Raw genomic sequence first — 20,725 nt, 5'->3', positions numbered from 1 at the left:
GTTTGATCATCTATATCCGGTTCCCATCAGCAGTGGGTGGTCACCTTGGGGGAAATTGCTCTGTTTGTTTTGTCCATCTTGTTTCACCATAGAATGACATCCCATTCTACACCATGGACAGGCCATTTGGCCCATCCTACCCAGTCAAGTTTTCTGCTCCACTCATCATCCCTCCTATCTATTCTCCACACCTGGTAACAATATCCCAAATTCCATGAGCCCTAATGTGTTTACCCCACTGTTAATCCTGGCTAAATTGGACCAGCCAGGACTTCAAAATGGGGTTAAGTTTCAGGGTTTGCTGGGAGATTTGGTCAAATTGGAATTGCTCTCTGGGATAGGCTACGAGAGATGCCAGGAAGTCTGGAACTTAGATACAATTTGCAAGCAAAGAATGGGAAGCCTTGCAAATCCTGTCAATCTGGTACAAAATGCATAGAATGGATTGGATGGCTGCAAACCAGACATATACCTTGTAAATAGCTTGTAAATAATGTTGCAGAGTCTGACTCTGCTAAGTGTTGATTGGATGGGTTGTTGAGCCTTGTTTGAGAGTTCTGTTCATCAGGGTAAATGTTTCCAAGTTGACTTCATCTTGAAGTCCGTTGTGAATACAATGTATTGAATTGTTGTATCATTGGGTTAGGGAAATGCCTGTTATGTATGGGGTTAATCGATATTTGTAATAGGGTGATTGCACGAAAGGTCATTGGGTCAGAGGGCTCGACGCACGGAGCTGCTAAATCCAACTGGAGGACATCCGTCATTTCCGGTATATGTTATTAATGCTAAAAACGTGTACTTTCCTACCTGTTAAAAACCGCCAAAATGTTGAATTTTTGCGCTGAAAAAAATTGTGGGAGTCGGGGTAAGTGTGAGAGACATGTACCCAACTTTAGAATTCCAAGCGTGAAGCGAAATGAAGGTATAGAGAAGCGAGAACTGAAGGGACAACAGCAGCTAAAGTGCTTGATAAACATTGGCCGTGCAGATATCGGAATTGAAAATGTTGGGAATTATCGCGTTTGCTCACTGCATTTCATCAAGTCAGGCATTATTGTGTTTTTTCTTGATTCCTTTGGTATCTAAAAAATCTCAGGTGATAAATCTAGCTGTAAATTTTTCTTCAGATGCGTTTTCATTTTGTATATAAAACCCATGGGCGATTAAAAAAAACTACAGCCCGATTTATCACTTCTGAAACTTTTGAGATGCCAAAGGAATCAAGAAAAAAACACCTTAGTTGATGAAATGCAGTGAGCAAACGGCCAATGTTCGCCAAGCACTCTGGCTGTTGTTGTCCCTTCAGCTCTCGCTTCTATCTGCCGTCATTTCTCCTCACTTTTGGAATTCTGAAGTAGGCTAAATGTCCCTCACGCTTATCCCCATTTCCGTAATTATTTACAGGCAAAAATTGACAATTTCAGCGGGTTTTGTTGCTACGCTGGAAACAATGGTAAGTGCCTACCTGCAGTTCATCGCGTGTACTCCATTTGGAGTAGCGTAGCAACAGTACGGTCATGGGTCGTGACCCGACTGCCGTGAAACCTCCCTATTGGGTGATTAAGAGACAACCCCCGTGTGGTTCGGCCCCTCGAGTTCGCGGGGCATATAAAAGTCCCTGGTCACGAGGCTCAGGGCCCATCTTGTGGAAGAGCGCTCAGGACCAGGTACCCTTCTGGAGTGCCTCTGTCTGTGCAAGGCCTAGAGGGCTTGAACAGATAGACGCAGGGATCTAACCCACGGTGGGATAGGTACAGTGTGTGATCTGTGGCGTGCTTTTGGTAGAATACAATTAATTGATTCAAGTGTTTGATTCAGTGTTTTTACTGAAACTAGACTGGGGGGAAGCTTAGAACCGAGCAATTATCACCGCTTGCATTTAAATGTATCTCTGCTGTTGGCTTCAGTCCCTCCAATGTAAGTGAGGTCCATGTTCTCATGACTGCATTCCTTTAGGTATTTATTGAAGACCACGTTACATTTCAACTTTGATTATTGGTCTCCCCTTCAATTTGAGATATTATTTCATCCCCACACATTTAAATCCACCGATAATATTAAATTCCCTCTCATCATTCCTGAAAACTTCTACGGATGAAATCCCAAGACCTGCCCAGTCTTTTCATTAAGTTCCATCCTCTCAGTTATGACGTCATTCTCATGAACGTTCTTTGTGCTTTCCCCCATCGTTCTACATCTCTGCGACAATATCCGCTTTCTGTCTGCATGACAATGGCGATAAGAGTTGGGAAATGGGAATTATCAGAGGATTGTAGAAATTTGGTGAAATTCCCGCTGTCGGGATGAGGACGGTTCATCTCACTCAATTGAGATTTGTGTTTTATTTCTTTCAGGAGATAGCTGGTCACAAGCAAAGGTAGGACATTGTCTTGACGGAAACATTGTAAATTTTTGTGGAACAACTCAAAACATTTCTAATGCTCAGTTTGTAACCAGCTGTTCAATATTTGCAGGGTTCGTGATGAAGCCAAACCACTGTCGGTGGTAGATGAAGCCTTGCCGATTGAAAAGTTTCATTGCCCTGTTTCGTTCAACACGGCATTCAAAGAAACATCTGATGACTTCAAGCAAGGTAAAGCTTGTACCTTTTCCATTATTCTTGTTTCTGATATCTTTAAGCAATACCTAGATGCAAACATTAATAGTATTGTGGACTGAAGGGAAATTGGAGATACCACTAAACCCATCAGCTGGGAAGCATCACAGAGTCAGACGTTCATACTCTATTGCTTTGGGTGAAATACTGTGGCTATTCACCCTATCTGTGCGCTTTATATAGATCTTATACACATCTATAAAAAACACCCGGACGGGCTCCAAAGACAAATGTCCCTGCCTGTCCAACGTCTCCTAATAACCCAGCTCTTCAGACCTGATGAAATTATCGTAAATACTTTAGCACCCTCTCTAATTTGCTAATAACCTTATTGTATCAAACGCTGTATTTAATATCCTGACCTATGAAAGCATGAGTGACAAACACAATCTTCACCACCCTGCCTGTCCCTGTTGCATCTTCCACGGCACTGTGTACCTGCAGCCCGCGATCTCTCAGTTCTATAAAATTCCTCGTTTACTGTGTATGTACTGCCCTGGTTTGTCTCAGCAAAGTGCATCACCTCACCTTCACATGAATAAATCCCACCTGCCGTTCCTGAGCCCATTGGCCCAGTTCACCGAGATCCCATTTACTCTCAGATAACCTTCTTCACTCTCCACAATGTCACCAATTTTAGTTCCATCTGCAAACTGACTAACCGTGCAACCTACATACACACCCAATCGTGTATATAAATAAGGAACAACAGTGGACTCTGTCTCCAGTCTGAAAAACAACCCTCTACAAACATCCTCTGTCTGCGACCTTCAGGTAAATGTTGTATTCCATCGGCTAGTTCACCCCGGATTCCATGAGATCCAACCTTCCAGAGCGGCCTCTCATGCGGTGTGTAGAAGTTGCATCTCTCAGAGGGCAGTGAATATCTGGGATGTTGTGTCCAAGGTGGTGGTAAAAGGCTGAGTTATTGGATATGTGCAACTTGGCTACAAATAAATATTTGATTGATCGAATATTTAAGATTATGGGGAACTCACACAGAAGAGGAATTGGTGCCAGCTTAGATCAGCCATGATCACATTGAATGGAGGGGCAAGCCTGAGGAGCGGATCCTAATCCTGCTCCTGTTTTCTTGTGTTCCTGTGCTCCTGTGTACTGAAAAATGGACAGACTTGACACAGAGGAAATGCAGCAAAGATTAACAATACTTGTTCCTGGGACAATGAGTTTGTTGTGTGGGGTGAGATTGTGTAGACTAGGCCTGTGTACTCGAGTGTTCGGGTGTATAGGAGGAGATCTCAGTGAAACACAAAGTTCTTACAGGGCTCAGTGGGCTGGATGCGGGGAGGATATTTCCCCTGTCTGAGGGGAGTGGAGAATGGGCACCCTCTCAGAATGTGGGCTGCACCATGTAGGACAGAGATAAGGAGACATTACTGCACGCAGAGACTGGGGAACCTTTGATATTCCATGCACCAGTTGCTGTGGTGATTCAGTCATTCAGTGCTCTTGGAGCTGAGAGCCATGGTTGTACATTACAGAATCAGGCCTTTGGGCCCATCACGTCCATGTTCACCTGTTTCCCAGCTTTAATAATCGATTTGCCCACATTACATTGGTATTCTTCTGCACCTCACCTAGATAAGTGCCTCAAATATAATGATTAGATCTCACCACCGCCTCCTCTGTAGCATGTTCCAGATGTCACCCACTCTCAGTGTAAAGAAAACTTACTACTCAGATCCACTTTAAAATTCCTTGCTCTCAAGATAAACCTGCACTCTTGATTTGATATCCCTGCTGCAGCACCGATCTCTGCTGCACTCCACCAGTCACAGACCTCCAAGCAGAAAACTCATCCTTCTACCGCTACCTTCTACCTCCAACCACTAAGCCAATTTTGGATCCATTTCACCAGCTCGCCGTGGATCCCACCTGCCTTCACTTTCTGGACCATCCTTATAGGCGCAACGTTGTCAAGTCCCTCAGTGAAGTTCATATATTGGTTCACAATGAGATCAGTGTGTTCTTAGTTGTACACACCCATCAAATCCACCCGTGATTCCCCTCTCTTTCAGCGACCCTACAACCAAAAGTCTCCACCCATTCTGTCTAACACCTGATCATTCAACCTCTGCTTCCTTCCATGGTCCAAGCCACCCCTCCCTCCCCCTAACCCACCACTCAAAGAAACGGAGGCAGGTCATCTGGCCCCTCATGTCTCCTCCCATCCACTATGCTCATGGCGACTCCACCCCACACCTCTACCTCCTCTTTAACAACCTCAAACTACCACTCACCTCAATATCCTCTTCCTCCGATCTGCCTCCATATCTGAATAGCCCACTTCATTTCTCCATCCCCACCGCAATCTCGCAATCCTCCTCACTCTCTGCACAATGAGATCCTCCATGTCCACCCTCCCCCATCTCACGAAATTCCCCTCTCCTTCCCTGGATAAAGACTCTGATAAAGATGTCTGTTGTCCACCGGATGTGGTTGGGGTGAAACCCCGGGCAAGGTTCCAGTTGTCCGCCCGCCTGTGCCCGAGTCTCCCCCCGACCCCCGGGGACTCTCTGATTCTCTGCTTCTCCCCCCAGTCTCCGTCACCCTGGATGTGGAAACAGCGCATCCGCAGCTCGAGGTGTCTGAGGATCGGAAGAGGGTGAGATGGACCTGGACCCGGAGGATTCTCCCTGACACCGGGAAGAGGTTTACAGGCAGTGCGTGTGTGCTGGGATCGGAGGGATTCACATCGGGGAGACATTACTGGGAGGTGGCGGTGGCGGGGAGTCGGGGCTGGAGTCTGGGAGTCGCCGCAGAGTCTGTGGAGAGGAAGGGAGAGGTCACACTGACCCCGGAGACTGGAGTCTGGAGCATCTGGCGGGTGGGTGACCAGTTTGATGCACTCACCTCCCCTCCAACCCCTCTCCCCGTCCGTCCCATCCCCGGGAGGGTGGGAGTTTATCTCAGTTACGAGTCCGGGACAGTTTCATTTTACGACGCGGACACCAAGTCCCATCTCCACACCTTCACTGGGAATAAATTCACGGAGAAACTTTATCCTTTCTTCTGGATTTGTGGAGTAAACCAGTGGCTGAGAATCTGCTCCGGTTCCGCTCCGGGTGTGTGAAAAAAATGTAAATGTGGGAAGAGTGAAATAAACTGCAACTGAAATCAGAGCTGTCTGTCTGTCGATCAGGCAATTTTAACGCGTTAACCGCGTCCGGCAACGGAACAGAAATTACTTTTGTGAAAATATAAAGCTTGAAACAATCTCCCTTCCCGCGGGTTCAACAGCAGCCGCGGGTGGGCGGCGGGTCCTGAGCTCCGGGCTCCCCCGGGTCCTAAACTCCCCCCGAGTAACAACGCGACACAAGCGGTGTTGGTGCGGAATTCAACAGCGGCGTATAGGCGTGTTTGGGGATAGATGGAGATAGAAGGGCGGAATAATATCGGAAGTGGTCAAGATCTTACTTTTGATATAGATATAAATTAAAATGTATTTACAAATAAAATCCGACATAATATTTATAGCGTGTAGATGGATAGAAGTGTTTTAGAAATTGGTATATATGAAAAATAGAAACATAGAAATTAGGTGCAGGAGTAGAGGCCATTCGGCCCTTCGAGCCTGCACCGCCATTCAATATGATCATGGCTGATCATCCAACTCCGTATCCCATCCCTGCCTTCTCTCCATACCCCCTGATCCCTTTAGCCACAAGGGCTACATCTAACTCCCTCTTAAATATAGCCAATGAACTGGCCTCAACTACTTTCTGTGCAGAGAATTCCAGAGATTCACCACTCTCTGTGTGAAAAATGTTTTCCTCATCTCGGTCCTAAAAGATTTCCCCCCTTATCCTTAAACTGTGACCCCTTGTTCTGGACTTCCCCAACATCGGGAACAATCTTCCTGCATCTAGCCTGTCCAACCCCTTAAGAATTTTGTAAGTTTCTATAAGATCCCCCCTCAATCTTCCAAATTCTAGCGAGTACAAACCAAGTCTATCCAGTCTTTCTTCATATGAAAGTCCTGACATCCCAGGAATCAGTCTGGTGAACCTTCTTTGTACTCCCTCTATGGCAATAATATCCTTCCTCAGATTGGGAGACCAAAACTGTACGCAATACTCCAGTTGTGGTCTCACCAAGACCCTGTACAACTGCAGTAGAACCTCCCTGCTCCTATACTCAAATCCTTTTGCAATGAATGCTAACATACCATTCGCCTTCTTCACTGCCTGCTGCACCTGCATGCCTACTTTTAATGACTGGTGTACCATGACACCCAGGTCTCGTTGCATCTCCCCCTTTCCTAATCGGCCACCATTCAGATAATAGTCTACTTTCCTGTTTTTGCCACCAAAGTGGATAACCTCACATTTATCCACATTATACTGCATCTGCCATGCATTTGCCCACTCACCCAGCCTATCCAAGTCACCTTGCAGCCTCCTAGCATCCTCCACACAGCTAACACTGACCCCCAGCTTTATGTCATCTGCAAATTTGGAGATGTTGCATTCAATTCCCTCGTCCAAATCATTAATATATATCGTAAATAGCTGGGGTCCCAGAACTGAGCCTTGCGGTACCCCACTAGTCACTGCCTGCCATTGTGAAAAGGACCCGTTTACTCCTACTCTTTGCTTCCTGTCTGCCAGCCAGTTCTCTATCCACATCAATACTGAACCCCCAATACCGTGTGCTTTAAGTTTGTATACTAATCTCTTATGTGGGACCTTGTCAAAAGCCTTCTGAAAGTCCAGATATAACACGTCCACTGGTTCTCCCTTATCCACTCTACTAGTTACATCCTCGAAAAATTCTATAAGATTCGTCAGACATAATTTACCTTTCATAAATCCATGCTGACTTTGTCCAATGATTTCACGACTTTCCAAATGTGCTGCTATCCCATCTTTAATAACTGATTCTAGCAGTTTCCCCACTACCGACATTAGACTAATTGGTCTGTAATTCCCCGTTTTCTCTCTCCCACCCTTTTTAAAAAATGGGGTTACATTAGCTACCCTCCAATCCTCAGGAACTACTCCAGAATCTAAAGAGTTTTGAAAAATTATCACTAATGCATCTACTATTTCTGGGGGCTACTTCCTTAAGTACTCTGGGATGCAGCCTACCTGGCCCTGGGGATTTATCGGCCTTTAATCCATTCAATTTACCTAACACCACTTCCCGGCTAACCTGGATTTCACTCAGTTCCTCCATTTCATTTGACCCCCGGTCCCCTGCTATTTCCGGCAGATTATTTATGTCTTTTAATATTATTTAGTATTATATGAGGGAGATTGAATTGAGTTACGCGAAGTGCGTGTAGGATGGTGTTAGTGTGCGGAGATTGTTGGTCGGCGTAGACTTGGTGGACCGAGGGGCTCGTTTCCACTCTGTGTCGTCAAATTAAACAAATTGCGAGCAATTTCGCAAAGTGCAATGTGAGTAACTCAGCTGGTTTCCCCCAAGAATGACACCCAAAGCGTTGAGTTACTCCAACACTTTGTATCCACAAGTACATCCACTTCCTCCCGAATGAGGAAGTTCAAACAGGCTGCCACTTGACGTCACCTCGTCCGTTACTCAATTCTCCAACACATTGCACAACACCGTATCATGCAAACTATTCTGAGAATCATTTCACCCCATAATTTGCTGGAGTTACTATAGAAAACATAGAAAAACATAGAAAATAGGTGCAGGAGTAGGCCATTCGGCCTTCAAGCCTGCACCGCCATTCAAGATGATCATGGCTGATCATCCAACTCAGTATCCCATCCCTGCCTTCTCTCCTTACCCCCTGATCCCTTTAGCCACAAGGGCCACATCTAACTCCCTCTTAAATATAACCAATGAACTGGCCTCAACTATCTTCTGTGGCAGAGAAATCCACAGATTCACCACTCTCTGTGTAAAAAATGATTTTCTCATCTCGGTCCTAAAATACTTCCCTCTTATTCTTAAACTGTGTGACACCTAGTTCTGGACTTCCCCAACATCGGGAATAATCTTCCTGCATCTAGCCTGTCCAACCCCTTAAGAATTTTGTAAGTTTCAATAAGATCCCCCCTCAATCTTCTGAATTCTAGCATGTACAAGCCGAGTCTATCCTGTCTTTCTTCATATGAAAGTCCTGCCATCCCAGGAATCAGTCTGGTGAACCTTCTCTGTACTCCGTCTATGGCAAGAATGTCTTTCCTCAGATTAGGAGACCAAAACTGTACGCACTCATTTGTTTTTTGTGTAAAAATTCAAAAATTTTGGACTGAAATTTTTGAAATCTTCACAAAATTATTTAAAATAAAATTGATACCAAAAGCAGAAACACTTCCGCTCTCATTGATAAGTAGAATTAACGCTATAAAAATGACTTTCTTACCACAATTAATATATTTGTTTCAAGCGATCCCAATATATATTCCAAAATATTTTTTCAAAAAACTAGATTCCACTATCACTAATTTTATATGGGATTACTGAACACATAGAATTCAACGAAAGCATTTGTGCAAATCTAAAGAAGTTGGGGGTTTATCATTACCTAACTTTATGTATTACTAGTTATTTTCTACGCTGTTGTCTGCTGGGGCAACAGCATTAGTGCAAAAAACAATAGGAAGCTGGTCAAACTGGTTAATCGAGCTGGCTCAGTGCTGGAGGGGAGAGTAGACTCTGGGATGGAGGTGCTTGAGAGGCGTATGAGGCACAAGGTGCAGGTCATCCTGAAAAACCCCGGGCATCCCCTCCATATAATTCTGGAGAGTCAAAAGAGCACTCGGAACAACAACCGGCTCCTCTCCCTGCCCTGTAGAACGGAGCGGTTCAGGAGATCCTTCACCCCTGCAGCCATTAGATTTTATAATTCGGACCGCTAGGCTGTAGGGGGATGCATTTTGCAATTATTAATTTTTAACTGTTAATTATTGGTCTTTTTAAGTATTTATTGCTCTCAGGTAGTGTCCACATTGTATTTTATGTATTTTCTGTCTGCGTTCGTTTTGAATCTGTGGGTTTGTTGATTGGGAGCTTCTGGACATCTGAATTTCCCTGAGGGGATCAATAAAGTATTTATTATTATTATTATTATTATTATTACTACTGGGCAGTGCATATTAAGAACATAATGTACTGGCTGGATAGTTCCACTCAGCAGTTGGAGTGGATAAGAATGGAGAAAGAGGAGTGCTATCTGCACGATATAGGAACGATCCTGCTCTCACCGATAAAATTGAATAGTATAATATATAAGAAGAACCCAATTATTCACAATATAATAAGAATTTGGAAACAAATAAAAGTATCCTTGAAATTAAATAATTTATCAGTACTAACCCCACTATTGAACAACCCCGCATTCAAACCTTCTCTCATCGACAACACATATCAACAATGGGATAGACTGGGGATTAGGAAGGTAGGGGATATGTATGAATTGGGTAAACTGTTATCATTTCAACAATTAAAATTAAAATTTAAATTGAAGGATAATCAATATTTTAAATATATACAGGTATGTGACTTTATGAAGAAATATATACATAGATTTCAAACTATATTTTTAGACCCTTTAGAAGAAGCAATGAATATTAAGGCTGATTCACAAAAATTTATATCATACTTTTATAATAATATATTATATAGAGAATCACCCTCAACAGAAGCACTAAGGGAAGATTGGGAACATGAGCTAATGATAAAGATCTCGAAGGATAGATGGGAAAAGTATTTGATGAATACACATAACTGTTCTATTAATACAAGACATAATTTAATTCAATTCAAATTATTACATAGATTATATTATTCAAAAACGAGGTTGAATACATTTTATCCAAACGTCTCTCCCAGATGCGATAAATGTTTGTTTCAAAACGCTAATTTAACACATTCATTTGTAGGATGTACAAAGTTGAATACATTTTGGAGTGATATATTTGATATATTTACAAAGCTCTTCAAGTCAAGAATAGAACCCAAAATGGAATGGATTATATTTGGAATAATAGGAGAAGATACCAATTTAAATAAAGACCAAAATGTTTTTTTTAATTATGGGTTAATAATTGGAAAGAAATTGATACTTAAATTTTGGAAAAATACAACCATACCAACTGTTAAAATGTGGATTAGGAATATGATGGACATAGCACGCCTTGAAGAAATGAGACTCCGACTAATAGATAAATATGACCAATTCTTAAGGAGTTGGTCTCCTTTCATCGACTTTTTGGAATCATGTGATGCAGCGGTACCATAAGGATTGCTGATTTCAGTTCATGACGTGGATAGATCTACATCTCCGAATATAGATTTGAAAAATTCTCTTTTAAGGGGCCTTTTCTTCTATTTCTACTTGCCACCTTTTCTTTTTTCTTTTATTTTTTTATTTTTATTTTGTATATCCACACTTCACATTTTTCTACTCTCTACCATCTATTTTTCCACTCTTTCCCCTTTCTATTGTTTTCTTTTTCTTGTCTTGCCTACTCATAACATAAAACTAGAGGTTGTACATAGAATGGATTACGGTATGACATAGTTGGCACCTAAAATTAGGTGCCACTGTATTGTTTTGTATTGTATTAACTTCTAATAAAATAAACAAAAAAAAAAAAAAAAAAAACACAAAAAAAAAGCAGAATTGAATATTTTTGGAACAATGGAAGGCAGCCCTGAACTAACTGTGTTTCAAAAGAATCTATTTAATTACGGGTTAATAACGGGAAAAAGACATACTTAAATTCTGGAAAAACGCCCCTATACCAACAATAAATATGTGGATTTCAAATATGTTTGAAACATTACACCTGGAAGATATGAGATTCCTTCTTGCAGGCAAATCAGACCACTTCCAAATGACATGGTCTGCATTTATCGACTTACTACAAGTATAAGGTGCAACAGTACTCTGAAAAGAAATGGTTTCAGGCTCTGGTAAGGGGAGGATGAAAAATACGAAGTTGGTATATCTCTGCGTAAGAAACTTACAGCTCTGCGTTTAACGCAATCATTCCGCAGCAGCTGGTGGAGAAGTTGGAGCTATTGGGGGTTGATGCTGGCACATGTAACTGGGTCCTGAACTTTCTATCACAATGGCAGCAGACAGTCAGGGTGGGCAGTAGGACATCAAAAACCATAGCCGTGAGCACTGGCTCGCCCCAAGGCTGTGTCCTAAGCCCCCTGCTGTTTAGTCTGCTTACACACGACTGTACTGCTAGACTCAATAACAACTTCATCAACAAGTTCGCTGATGACACAACAGTGGTGGGTCTCATCAGTGACAATGATGAGTCGGCGTACAGGATGGAGGTGGAGCTGCTCACAGGATGGTGCAAATCCCACAACCTCATTCTCAACGTGGGAAAAACTAAGGAGATGGTGGTTGACTTCAGGAGGGCGGGAAAACAACACCATACACCTCTGCACATCGATGGAGCTGATGTGGAAAGGGTCAGCAGCGTGAAGTTCCTAGGACTCCACCTGTCAGATGACCTGATGTCCACAACCAACACCACAGCACTGGTCAAGAGAGCCCAGCAGCGACTACACCCTCTCCGAAGACTACGTAAAGCAGGTCTGCCCACTACACACCTACGAACTTTTTATAGGGGGACAATCGAGAGCACATTAACCAACGGCATCACTTCCTGGTTCGGGAGCTGCAAGGCGTACGAATGGCACCAACTTGACAGGATTGTGAAGACCGCCAGCAGGATTATTGGTGCTCCACTCCCTTTCTTGCTGGACATATACAGGAAGAGATGTATCAACAGAGCCATCTCTATCATCAAAGACCCCTACCACCCATCGCATCACATATTCTCCATCCTGCCATCTGGGAAGAGGTACAGGAGCATTAGCTGCAAAACCAGCAGGATGCTCCTCAGCTTCTTCCCGCAGGCTATAAGACTGATAAACGGACTTAGCCCCCTGCCAAAGTATCGCGCACCAACCATCAACCTGGACACACTGCAGCAGCTGTCGATCGGAACGCCTGTTGATGTTTAGTAGAGAGTAGAGTGTTTAATTTAATTTGTTCATGACATATGTTTTTTATTTCTAGTTATTTGTTGTTATTTGTACTGCACACTGAATGGACACTGGTTGAGCAACGTTTATTTGTTTCCTCTGGGTGTGAGTACTCAGGAAAATGACAATAAAGATATACTGATACTGATATCCCTTTCTGCCCTGTCTTCTTAATAGAATAGAGCTTTTGTTTCATTTTCTCTTTTTTCTTTTCTACGGCCTATTTTTTAACTTTTTTCTCTAACTCTTCGCGTAATGGGTCTTTTTTTTAATCACATTTTCACACAATCACGACTTTCTCACTTTCTTTACTTTTTTCTCTTTTGAAAGCTTAAAAAATGAAGTGGTACAAGAAATGTAATAAGTTATATTTGGCTTGTATTAATGTAATGTACTTTACTTCTAAAAAATAAAAAATAAATAAAATAAAATAAAAATAATAATTTTACTGGAGCCAAAATAAAACATCTTTATAAAGCATCTTTAGGGTGGCATTGTGACGTAGTGCGAAAAGAGTGAAGACATACACCACCAGATTCAGGGACAGTTTCTTCCCAGCTGTTATCAGGCAACTGAATCATCCTACCACAACCAGAGAGCAGTCCTGAACTACCATCTGCCTCTTTGATGACCCTTGATCGAACATTGCTGGCTATATACTGACAGTAAACTAATCTAACTAAACTAGCGTTAGATCACCTGCCTTACGGCGCCAGAGACCCGGGTTCAATCATGACTACGGGTGCTTGTCTGTGCGAGGTTTGTACATTCCTACATGGGTTTTCTCCGACATCTTCGGTTTCCTCCAACACTCCAGAGACGTACAGGTCTGTAGGTTAATTGGCTTGGTATAAATGTAAATTGTCCATAGTGTGTGTAGGATAGTGTTGATGTGCGGGGAACGCTGGTCGGTACGGGCTCAGTGGGCCGAATGGCCTGTTTCCGCGCTGTATCTCTAAACCAAATTAAACAAATTACAAATCCAGGGCCAGACATGGCACAACAAACGTGAATAAAAGCATTACACCAAAATTAATTAAATAGACTACACATTTTTTACACAATAATGAAATTTCAAATATAGTACCAGGAATTTTCATTATCAATCCCTTACAACAATGTCAAATTAATACACTAGATGGCAGTAAAATGTCATTCATTTTTAAATTACAGTAAAAAAATCCAGTTTACAACAATATTGATTCCTCTAGCACCGTAACCCCTGCATCCTCTCTCTCTCTGTCCCTTCCCCACACAAGTACTTCTACCAGCTTCAAAGCCGTCTTGTTGAGTCTCATTGTCTGTAACTCATTCGCATCCAGCCCGCAGCTAACATGGACATTTCTTCCCAATACCCCTTTCTGGTTTAAGCCCTCCCTTCACCACCTCCAGTTTAAATCCCATTTGGAATATTTTGGAGGACCAAGAAACCAAGAACCAAGAACCAAGAACATAGAAATTAGGTGCAGGAGTAGGCGATTCAGCCCTTCGAGCCAGCACCGCCATTCAATATGATCATGGCTGATCATCTAAAATCAGTACCCCGTTCCTGCTTTCTTCCCATATCCCTTGATCCCATTAGCCCGAAAAGCTAGGTAGACACAACATGCTGCAGGAGCTCAGCGGGATAGGCAGCACCTCTGGAGAGGCATTCCTTCTCTCCAGAGATGCTGCCTGTGCCACTGAGTTACTCCAGCATGTTGTGTCTACTTTCAATTTAAACCAGCATCTGCAGTTCTTTCCTAGCCGCAAGAGCTATATTTAACTCTCTCTTGAATATATATGCAGTGAATTGGCCTCCACTGCCTTTTGTGGCAGAGAATTCCACAGATTCACAACTCTCTGGGTGAAAAAGTTTTTCCTCATCTCAGTTCTAAATGGACTACCACTTAGTCTCACACTGTGACACCTGTCACTGGACTCCCCCAACATCGGGAACATATTTCCACCATCTAGCCTTTTTCCCTTTATCATTGGTATTTTTTTGCATATCTTTCATTCATTTGTTTTATTTCTCCCTCTATCACCATCTATATCTCTCGTTTCCCTTTCATAGAAACATAGAAAATAGGTGCAGGAGTAGGCCATTCGGCCCTTTGAGCCTGCACTGCCATTCGATATGATCATGGCTGATCATCCAACTCAGTATCCCATCCCTGCCTTCTCTCCATACCCCCTGATCCCTTTAGCCACAAGGGCCACATCTAACTCCCTCCTAAATATAGCCAATGATCTGGCCTCAACTACCTTCTGTGGCAGAGAATTCCACAGATTCACCACTCTATGTAAAAAATGATCTTCTCATCTCGGTCCTAAAAGACTTCCCTCTTATCCTTAAACTGTGACCCATAGTTCTGGACCTCCCCAACATCGGGAACAATCTTCCTGCATCTAGCCTGTCCAACCCGTTAAGAATTTTGTAAGTTTCTATAAGATCCCCCCTCAATCTTCTGAATACTAGCGTGTACAAGCCGAGTCTATCCAGTCTTTCTTCATATGAAAGTCCTGCCATCCCAGGAATCAGTCTGATGAACCTTCTCTGTACTCCCTCTATTCCCCTGACTCTCAGTGTGAAGAAGGGTCTCGACCCAAAACGTCACCTATTCCTTTTCTCCAGAGAAGCTGTCTGACCCGCGGAGTTTCTCCAGATTTATGTACTCAAATATCTTCATTGTGTGAAGTTTTATTTAATAACATCGAACGTTGTTCTTAAGTCCAGCTGAATGCTTTTATTTTAAAGCAGTTTGGATAACAGTGGTGCCTTTGGGTTTAACAAACCCACTCCCCCTATGATGTGACACACACCTCAGGAAAATCCAAGTGCGATAAATCCAAAGTAACAGGCAGTTATTTGGGATATGAAGCTGGATCTAACCCCTTAAGGGCCTGTCCCACCTGGGCATCATTTCTGCATCACGCAGGTGGCGTGCGAGGATGTTGAGAATCCCAAATTCCCGGTGCGCCGCGCGCTACCACACGCCACTGCCTACGCCACCACGTCTCACCATGCGCTTTGGGCGTGTCGGGCGCCCTGATGCATAAATGATGTCGCGTAAATGACGCGCAAATGACGCCCAAGTGCGACTGGCCCTTTAATTATCAAAAGTCTCGCGCTGCCTCGGCAAGGCCAGCAGTATAATCACGGACGTGTCGCACCCTGGTCACTCCCTCTGCTCCCCTCTCCCATCAGGCAAAATATCTAGGTGTGAAAACGCACACCTCCAGATTCAGGGACAGTTTCTTCCCAGCTGTTATCAGGCAACTGAATCATCCTACCACAACCAGGATGTGGTGCCGTCCTGAACTACTATCTACCTCATTGGTGACCCTCGGACTATCCTCGATCGGACTTTGCTGGCTTTACTTTGCACTAAACACGATTCCCTTATCATGTATCTGTAAACGGCTCGATTGTAATCTTGTATTGGCTTTCCGCCGACTGGATAGCACGCAACATAATAGTTTTTCCCGGCACCTCGTTACACGTGACAATTAATGAAACAAAACCAAAAAAGCCATTCCGTCAGGTCCATGAGACGTTCCCTCTGTGAAGATTGCTTCGTGATGGGAGGAGGGCAGTAGGTTCTGAAGACGACAGTCAACTCTTCCTGCTGTTGATCACTTGCAGGACGGGGCCTTCAGGTACCAATGTGGGAAGTGTGGACGGTCGGGCAGGTAATATTCACCTGGACTTGTTGCGGTGAGCTACACAAAGCGCTGGTGGTGGAATAGCCCATCCAGAGTGGCCAAGGGTGGAGGAAGCTCTCGCACTTCAGTCCCAACTCCTGTCTCTCAGGGACCGGCAATCGCTCATCCAGGTGGGCCACTGGCGTGAGGTAGACCTGCAGAGCAACAATGGAGAGCAGAAACAGCAGAAGCCTCTTCACCACATCCTTCTCAGCTGGGATGGTCTTCCGGGGCTGTGGATTCAAATAGGGAGAGAGTCAATGAAAGGATATGGGGAATAGTCTCACTCGCTAGAATTTAGAAGATTGAAGAAGGGGGGATGGGATCTTATAGAAACTTACAAAAGTTTTAAGGGGTTGGACAGGCTAGATGCAGGAAGATTGTTCCCGATGTTGGGGAAGTCCAGAACAAGGGGTCACAGTTTAAGGATAAGGGGGAAATCGTTTAGGGCTGAGATGAGAAAAACATTTTTCACACAGAGTGGTAAATCTCTGGAATTCTCTGCTACAGAAGGTAGTTGAGGCCAGTTCATTGGCTATATTTAAGAGGGAGTTAGATGTGGTCCTTGTGGCTAAGGGGATCAGGGGGTATGGAGAGAAGGCAGGTACGGGATACTGAGTTGGATGATCAGCCATGATCATATTGAATGGCGGTGCAGGCTCGTCGGGCCGAATTCCCTCTACTCCTGCACATATTGTCTATGTTTCTATGGTTCTACAGGTGCACCATGGAAAGCATTTTATTGGGATGCATCACGGCTTGGTTTGTAAACAGTTCCATCCAACATCGCAAGAAATCGCAGCGAATTGTGGACGCAGCCCCGACCATCACGCAAACCAACCTCCCTTCCATTGCCTACGTTTAAACCTCACGCTGCCTCGGCAAGGCCAGCTCGCTTATTCAAGGACCAGTCGCACCCTGGCCAGTAGCTCTTCTCCCCTCTCCCACCAGGCAAAAGGTACAGAAGTGTGAAAACGCAGACCTGCATATTCAGGGACAGTTTCTTCCCAGCTGTCATCAGGCAACTGAATCATCCTACCACAACCAGAGAGCAGTGCTGAACTACTATCTACCTCATTGGTAACCCTTGGACTATCCTTGATCGGACTTTGCTGGCTTTACCTTGCACTAAACGTTAACCCCTTATCAAGTATCTGTAAACTGTAAATGGTTCGATTGTAAACATGTATAGTCTTTCCGCTGACTGGATAGCACGCAGCAAAAAGCTTTTCACTGTACCTCGGTACACGTGACAATAAACTCAACTAGTCTACCAGCTACATCAATCTATATTGGTTCTGTCTAGTTTATTATTGTCATAGGCACATGGAAACATAGAAAATAGGTGCAGGAGGATGCCATTCGGCCCTTCAAGCGAGCACCGCCATTCATTGTGATCATGGCTGATCGTCCCCTATCAATAACCCGTGCCTGCCTTTTCCCCATATCCCTTGACTCCACTAGACCCTAGAGCTCTATCTAACTCTCTCTTAAATCCATCCAGTGACTTGGTCTCCACTGCCCTCTGGAGGGAATTCCACAAATTCACAACTCTCTGGGTGAAAAAGTTTTTTCGCACCTCAGTCTTAAATGACCTCCCCTTTATTCGAAGACTGTGTGGCCCCTGGTTCTGGACTCGCCCAACATTGGGAACATTTTTCCTGCATCTAGCTTGTCCAGTCCTTTTATAATGTTTTATGTTTCTATAAGAACCCCCTCATCCTTCTAAACTCCAGTGAATACAAGCCCAGTCTTTTCAATCTTTCCTCATATGACAGTCCCGCCATCCCAGGGATCAATCTCGTGAATCTACGCTGCACTGCCTCAATCACAAGGATGTCCTTCCTCAAATTAGGAGACCAAAACAGTACACAATACTCCAGATGTGATCTCAGTAGAGCCCTATAAAACTGCAGAAGAACCGCTCTACTCCTATACTGAAATCCTCTTATTCACTTGAATTTAAAAAGATGAGAGGGAATCTTATAGAAACATATAAAATTACTTACCAGAGCCCTATAGAACTGCAGAAGCATCTATATTGTTGGGGAGTTGGGGCAGGATTGAGGAGGGGTGGGGAGGGGGGTGGAGCAGAACTGCAGATGCTGGTTCACAAAAAAAAGACGAAATGCTGGAGTAATTCAGCAAGTCAGGCAATATCTCTGGAGAACCTGGATAGGGGATAAGGTCATTATCATAGGATCAGAATTAGGCCATTCGGCCCAGACAGTCGATACTGCCATTCAAATCATGGTTGATCTATCTTTCCCCCTCAACCACATTCTCCAGATTTCCCCCCACAAACCGCGGCGTGTAAACAAAATTCCCCGGCACACTTAACTGAGAATTAATTCACTACAAACTGGAATTACATTTGGCAAAACACAAAGCGCTGGGGCAACTGAACGGGTCCCTGGAGAACATGGATAGGTGACGCTTTGAGTCGGGTACTTAAAATGAATGCAATACAAACCCCCTGGAGTTAAATGTAGCCAAACCAGAAAGTACTGGTGCAACTCAGCAGGCCAGGCAGCATCTGTGGAGGGAATAGACCTTTTCTTGAGAATTTAAACTGGGATTCTGTCCCAGCCTCGGCGCCTGGTGTTGAAGAAGACAGCGAGGATATTAACATACCTGGTATATCGGGTAAAGGATTTTCAATGAGCGCCTCTTGTACTTGCGTCCATGCGTGGGCGATGGGATCGGGTCGAATGTGAAGACCTCGGGCTCAGTGTTTCGTCGGGTGTTCAGTTTGCGAAGAACCTTCTTTCTATCACTGGGCAACGGGAAGCAGATGGGTTGCACTAGTGCAGAATGCATCATTGGAAGGTCCCATCAACTAATGCCGTCCTTCAAACCAGCGTCGCGGCCAAATAATATCCTTGGCTCGGTTGTAAAACCACCCTTCAAACCTCCGGGGGTGGTTGGCAGACAAGAATTCAGATATAGATTGGCCAATCCTTGAGTGTCCCACTTCCTCGCCTGTATGCCCCAATCATGATTGACGTGAACAGCTCCAAGACCGGCCTCATTCACACAAAGATTTGCTACATTTTGAGAGGGAAGTTTAGAAACCTAAAACAATTGGTACGTAGAAAGTAGGCCGTTTGGCCCTTCTAGCCAGCACCGCCATTCAATATGACTAGTCGGGGGTCTACACTACACCCCCAACAAGGTGATCATCCCTTTCTTGTTTAAGAAGGAACTGCAGATGCTGGAAAATTCGAAGGTAGACAAAAATGCTGGAGTAACTCAGTGGGTGTGGCTGCATCTATGGAGCGAAGGAATAGGTGTCGTTTCGGGGGAGGCCCAGGGCAGAAAGGTCGGATTCGGAATGGGAGGGGGAGTTGAAGTACTGGGCCTCCCGGTGGCTCAGCACTTCAACTCCCCCTCTCATTCCGAATCCGACCTTTCTGTCCTGGGTCTCCTCCATGGCCAGAGTGAGTCACACCGCAAATTGGAGGAGCAGCGCCTCATATTCCGCTTGGGTAGTTTACACCCCGGCGGTATGAACATTGACTTCTCCAATTTCAGGTAGTCCTTGCTTTCTCCCTCCTTCCCCACCCCTTCCCAGCTCTCCCACAACTGTCTCCGCCTCTTCCTTTCTTCTTCCCGACCCCACATCAGTCTGAAGAAGGGTCTCGACCCAAAACGTTACCTATTCCTTCGCTCCACAGATGCTGCCTCACCAGCTGAGTTACTCCAGCATTTTTGTCTACCTTCATCTCTTTCTTGTTCCTCAGCTCCGCCCAGATAGCGGCACTAGAGGAACCATCCTAAATCAGTACCCCGCTCCCGTTTCCCCGCCCCCATTTATTTTGAAGCTGTTTACGTAACAGTGGGCCCTTGGGTTTAACAAACCCACTCCCCCTGTGATGAGACTCAAACCTCAGGAAAATCCAAGCGCGATGAATCCAAAATAACAGGCAGTTAAATGGGATATGAAGATAGATACAATCCCTTAATCGTTAAAAGCCCCCCGCTGCCTCAGCAAGGCCAGCAGAGTCGCACCCTGGCCACTCCCTCTTCTCCCCTCTCCCATCCTGCAAGACGTACACGCACGCCTCCAGATTCAGGGACAGTTTCTTCCCGGCTGTTATCAGGCAACTGGACCATCCTATCACCAACTAAAGAGTGGCCCCGCGCAACTATCTACCTCATTAGAGACCCTCGGACTATTTTTAATTGGACTTTACTTGAATTTATCTTGCACGAAACGTTAGTCCCTTTATCATGCGCCTTTACACTGTGGATAGCACGGATGTAATCATGTGTTGTCTTTCGGCTGACTGGATAGAAAATATAGAAACTTCGAGCCAGCACCGCCATTCATTGTGATCATGGCTGATCATCCCCTATCAATAACCCGTGCCTGTCTTCTCCCTATATCCCTTGACTCCACTAGCT

At 44.4% G+C, this 20,725-nt stretch overlaps 1 protein-coding gene across 1 annotated transcript in view; it reads left to right on the top strand.

Annotated features, from left to right (window-relative positions):
• LOC116989957 overlaps positions 1-20,725 on the top strand; it is a 551,502-nt gene that overhangs the window by 149,420 nt on the left and 381,357 nt on the right. The gene's annotated exons all lie outside the window — the stretch shown is intronic.

This window comes from Amblyraja radiata, chromosome 30 (assembly GCF_010909765.2).
Source record: "Amblyraja radiata isolate CabotCenter1 chromosome 30, sAmbRad1.1.pri, whole genome shotgun sequence".
NCBI lineage: Eukaryota > Metazoa > Chordata > Chondrichthyes > Rajiformes > Rajidae > Amblyraja > Amblyraja radiata.
The sequence above is the reverse complement of the archived record's forward strand: the minus strand, read 5'-3'. Positions and strand labels throughout refer to the sequence as shown.